Genomic DNA, 6,441 nt, shown 5'->3' with positions numbered 1-6,441 from the left:
AAAGGATATTCTGATTGCTAAACCGACAAAAATATCCATAAAGACCAAAAATGATAATATAAACATTTGTCATCATAGCTTAAGAAGACGTTATCCCTACATCAAGGGGTCGGTTGCCTGATAGCTTAAGATGGTACACCAGAAAAGCCTGATTGATAGATATGGGAGACTTTTCGTAGATAGGCCTAAGTCTTGAATGACAACTACATTACATTTGCGAGTGAAATTGCAGATTTTGAGACGTGGCAATTTGACCAAATGACTCTCCCGTTAAGTATAATTCTCAAATATATTTGCTCCTCGTTTCTATATACCTTAGTTGTTTATTGTATATTTTCCTTTAATATTTTATGTGCCTATTCCACATTGAGTTTATTTCTTTTTACGTAATCAAAATTATATTTACTAAAACTTGCAGTAATTTAGGAGAAATGAATTTTTCAGCTCCCCTCTGTCCTTTAGGAAGGGGCTCCAACAAACACGATTAAAACTATTTTCACTGAGAATATATTCAGGTAGCCTACTCCTATAGCTTCAAAAGAAATCTAAACTGCTTATCATTTAACATGAAAATCTCCAATGGAAAAGGGAACACATGTTCCACTATTTGAAAAGAATAGATCATATTCGATCACAGAAAAAATGTTAGGAAAGAGAGGAGGGAAGCATAGGCCTAAAGGTATTATGTTTAAAATAAAAGTATTGAGTGCTTACAATTGTGCCCTGTTCATTGAATATGAAATAAAAACGACCGTTTACACTGCAAATATATATCTCATATTTCTATACAAAAAGTTCAATAGTAATTTTCATTCATCTTGCATGCAGCGTTGCAGTGGTTGGTGGCTCCATTAGCTCTCTCGATGGATTATACTGGATTATCCAGTCTAAGCCTATGGACTGGCTCTAAAGCCCACAAGGCATTAATATCCATTGCTTCATATGATGTAGGCTACATGTATTGCGAAAGATTTTCTCTCTCAATATGTTACCAAGAATGGTAAAAACCTAGTGATAAAGAAAACTTCATTGTACTACATTTTAGGATGATTTTAATATTCAAATAGTTCAGAAACAGCATACATTTATAAGTTATGTTTTACACTGTGAACGTTAAAAGTTATACAGTATTTATATTCTGCATTGAAATGTTATTTTTTTCCACAGCTGGGATCTATCGTGCAAGTGCGTCTCCTATGTGAAATATCAACCACATGGGGGGGGGGGGAGAAAAAGTTTGGGCAGCAAGATAAAGGAGGAGAGAAGACAGTAAATATAATGGATAAAAAGTGGGTGCAGCAAAGGTAAAAAAATATTAATGATAAGCTTACAGACGAGCACGAGGAACACTGTGAGCATTTCCATCTTATGAAACGGTCAATTGCAAAACAGCGTAGCAAGATTAATTACTAGGGGTTACTGCACGTTGAAATACAATTACATCTGTACTGTATGAGCTACACTAGCTGCTTAAGACTTTAAACTTAAACAGCCTAGCACTAGGCCGAAGCAACCATCCATCACCCCATGTGCAACAGTACTGTATATGGGAAACCCACAATTGCACAATAGCGATAAATTCAAAAGGTTGGACAAGATGGAACAGAGATAAAGTAGAATATATATTGGTGATTTCAATTTATTATTGACTAGATGTACCTCGACGGAGGATTCTAGAGCTTTTAAATATGTTCCCCATCAATATTGGGACCAAGGAGCCGTTTTAAGTATTTCCGATTATTATGATAGGGGGGATTTGTTTAGTGATATAAGTTACGCCATATAATTCCTTAAATGTCCACCCAAAGTGTAAAGTAGTTGACAGATTTGGGTCTTGCAGCATGACTTCAGAAGCCAAGACAGAATTAAGACTAAGAGTAAATTATTGTCAATATGTTACGGATGCTGTGGACCTGTGGTCTTGGAACTAACCGCAGGTTGTGAGGTTTTATATTCTTTCGGTGTTTGTTCATGTGTACAAAGATTGCATAAACAAGATTTTGGCAGTTACCATGACTTTGGTGCTATATTCCATAAGACTGAACAGTTTTCGTTTTGTTAATGTTTATGGTATTTGAAGTATATGGCCCACCAATAGTGCCAAGGAGGGCATGCAGTTCCAAGATAGAACTGGAGGAGGAAGCTCGAAACTGCACTATGTATTGGATTGATGAAAATGAGATAAATAGCATACAACTGCAGTGAACCTGCAGTATGACCTGAAAATTAAAAAGTTGTTAAGGATATAGAAAAAAGATAATTCTCTAAAAGAAAGACTTTTCAGGGTTTTAATTCAATTCCCACAATTATATAAGCAAGTACTGTATTGTAATTGTTTTGATGAAATATTCTGAAGACAAGATTATAGGCTTTACTTAGACAAATAAAAACAATTTCCAGTAAAATGCATTATTTCCTTTTAAATTGTTACCTTACTTAGAATGGGATCCTCCAAATAGCCTTAAGTCTCATAGGATTTATGAATTTGGGCCATAAGATCTAGGAAGCAAAGTGAAGCTGTCAAGCAATGTTGCTATTGCATGCTTTTCAGATTACTGTACTGTTCATATTTTTATAAATTCATTGGTTAAACATTATTGCTTTCATCTATTCTGACCAGTTCTCCCTTGGTACTCCTTCTATTTCCATACCATGACTTGTCCCTGAGGCTAGTATGGTCATTCAGCGACCAAACACTGCAGTTCAATTATGAAGAAAAAGTTATGTAGTTGGACTGCAAGATGGAACAGAGGTAAAGCAGAAGAATCTAAATTTAGTGCAGCTAAGGGACGAACCCATGATGCTAAAACCCTAATTGGCACTATCGACTCACCGAGTTAAACCATGCAACACTAACAGAGGCAAAAACCCTGTGAAACTAATGAATCAAAAGCCTCTTCAGATATATTTCCAGTGGTCCATTTATCATAGGTGCATCTTTCAGTGGCCATTTGAATTCAATAAATTAGGTATCATCCCTAGTTAATTTTGGCCCTTCTAACTTATGTTTTCATCTTCAACATATTGCAACTTACACATCTTGGCATTTCCACTGTTAATTTTTTTCTTAAATTCTTGATGTTAGTACTTACTTTTCTTTGTCATGTCATTCCTTTCCTACATAGTAAATTTCAATCTCTATAAGAGCTTGAAAGCTCATTTCTCCACTCCCAATTGTACCATCAGGAGGATTCATTCGTTAACAAATTAGTTTTAAGAATAAGGGTATAGAAGGCAAGCAATGAGATCCGCCAGACCATGGCAGCTAATTGCAACGGTGAGAAAACCTAAAAGTTACACTTTGAAGTGGTATTCTGTAGTTTCTAACCAACACAACCTATGTACTGTTGAACACAGGAACTACTGACCCACCTCACTCAGAAGCACACCCTACGAGACCCTTAATGTCTGGAAAATAACCAAGCAGCTAGTGTAGGGAGAGATGGAATTGGTGGTGGTCTGAGCTACACACTGGATCTAGCCATGCCTTTAGGGTGTCACAGGGTGAATTTCCTCAAGAGCAAGGAGTGCCAGGAATTCCTATGTCAAACTGTACTTTCGTTTCTCCAATAACAATACATATAAAGTGAATGTGGTATACTGTACAGTAGTGGAATAAGTAAACTTCCATAAAAGACTTCTTTCCCTAATTACCGTATATATTCATAAGATCTATGATCTCAAGTGTAACTCAATAACCAGAATAATAAAATAATTCACAAAAAAGAAGCCAGGGTTTGGTCCGAATTTTTTTTTTCTCTCTCCTGTTAATTGTCGATGGAGCTCCTTCCCCGTTGCAATATTGACTTTACTTTAACACCATGATCCTACTTTATGCCTGTACAATGGTTGCTTGGTATACATAATTTAATTTTGTACGTCTTATATAATGTCTTCCAATTGAGGTTTGCTACCATAGAGGTAAATGTAGCAAACACCTTAAGGATCTAGACATAACCCACATTCTTACTGTCCCAATTTTCATTTGAAAGCGTGTAATATTTTTCAAAGCTACGATGAATGTAAAGGTCTTTCTGATGGTGATGTGCCAATTTTATTTAGTAGTACATGGTTAGAAGCATAGTACTTTACAGCATCTCAGATCTAAACAACATACCCAGTGTCTTTATTGAAACATTGCAATCAAGAGATTTAAACATCATACGCAGTATCTTCATTATAACATTGCAATCAAGAGATTTAAACATCATACGCAGCATCTTCATTATAACATTGCAATCAAGAGATTTGAAAAAAAATATGCAACTTCCTTTGTTTTATAAAGATGTCAAAATGAAAACAATAAACTGAATTACACGTGAATAATAATCCGATGCCTATTAGGCAAAATGTAAAAATCATATGAATCTTTGATACATGGTTGAATTGCAAAGATAAAATTTCATACAAAACTGTAACCAGGGTAAAAAAAAAAAAATCCAATAAAGAAACTCACATGCAACACGGGTAGCTGTCAGATTAACCTTGGTTTTATTGTGCACATCAATTACCACTACAGTATTATAGACTGGAAGCACCAAGTCCTGCAACAAGATCCATAAAGATGATTAAAAGGATTATAGTCTCCGTACCAAGTTGCACCTCTATAAATTGAGAGGTCAGCCACTTCTCCCTACTAAGCACTGTCTTCGTAAGTATACAAAATGCAATTGAGGGTCGCACCTTTCAATATGTTTAATAAACCATCATTAACCATTGCCTATAAAAAAAAATACTGTAATTTACTTCTTGTATTATGTATAAAGCACAGTATTTCTATAAACAAGTGACAATAAACAACACAACATAAATGGTCATGTTAGGTAATTTGTGCAAATGGTTCAAGATCATTAGTTATACGATTAATTACAACTGTAAAATCTCAAGATAAGAACATTATACTAGTTTCGGATATGAAACCGTGAATAAATTTTCTCCAATACTTGACAGATCTTGTTCATATGAAGGGGACTTACTCGATCATTAAAAGGGGTAGATTCACTATTGAACCAGTTGAACTTAACACTAGCTGGCCTGTCCGATTTACTGCTGGATGATCTATTGCAAAAAAAGTTTGCTGCAGGATTATCTATCGCAAAATGAGTTCTCTATATGCTTCAGTTTTCACAGCAGAACTGTATGCAACAAGGATTGCAGGTTAATACCATGCCACAAGTCTAATTGATTAGTAATGAACATCTCATTTCCTACAAATAACTTCACTAAAGCTCTCCTTCTAGTGTTCATATTCATTCAATGACTAAACCTATGTCTTACAGTTGTGCTTGATCTTCATTTGTCCTGGCAAAGTAATCTTGATTGGATCATGGAATAAAAGCAATGTGCATTGCTTCCAAGAGTTATTGAACATGTCACTTCCCTAAAAAAACTGAAATTTTGCTTTCGATACTTTGGACTTTAAGCCTTCACAATGACCTCATGTCCCACATTGGAATTCTATATTGAAAAGCTCAATTCTTTATCTACTCATGGACTGAACATAAAATCTGTCCAAAGGATTACAGTACTGCAAAGCACCAAATCTAACCTACATCAAGTATTAACGTTACTGTCTAAATTGTCAAGTTGGAAAACTTGTATAAATTTAGACCAGTAATGACTAACACAAAGCTTTTGTTTTCAATTTTACTTGAAGCTTTCGGAAATAATTGAAAAAAAAATATGCTATTATCTTCAATATTCAGCATTCACTACAAAGATTAGATATTTACAATACTGCCACGAATATAACAAGGAAATACAGCTGACCCTTATTGACTACATATGTTGAGACTGGTTTGTCCCACCAGAAGATGTCGATGTAAGACGACAATGAATCCCTCTCCAAGCTTTCAAGAAGATCTCTATCGAGTTCATAAACTTTAATATATGATAATGAATCACAAACATGGTTATTCAGAGAAGGAATCTAAATATTTGAAAGAATGTCAGCTTTATAGAATGAGATGAAAAGGCTACATCTACTGTTTACTACATTACCATATACACAGTCACACCAAACTGAAAAAGTGTTAAGTCTTTACGGACCAGCAAAAAGTATTACAGAACGCACAAATTAGTAGCTGGCAAGTGCGTTAAACAAAAACAGAACCTGTATTTGACTAGCAGACAGGCAGACCTTTAGAGAAATACTACGGTTCTCAAAACTTCATATAATTACAGTATAGGGGTTACAATGCCCAAATAGGTATGACTTCTGGAGATTTTTTGTCAGTATTAGGAGAGAATGTAATCCACTAAGATGCTAAAAGCCATCATAGACAAACTACATACATTGGATATTTATGATCCATTTGATGACTAAACAGAGGAGGGAGGCACAAAACTATGATCACTGTGCTCTAAAGGACAGTTTACCACAGAAAACCACCGCATAGGGTTAGTGCCAAGAGTATGTTGTGTGGTGCACTCTAGGTAAGA

This window comes from Palaemon carinicauda, chromosome 37, assembly GCF_036898095.1.
Source record: "Palaemon carinicauda isolate YSFRI2023 chromosome 37, ASM3689809v2, whole genome shotgun sequence".
Classification (NCBI taxonomy): Eukaryota; Metazoa; Arthropoda; class Malacostraca; order Decapoda; family Palaemonidae; genus Palaemon; species Palaemon carinicauda.
This window is presented reverse-complemented; position numbering follows the sequence as displayed.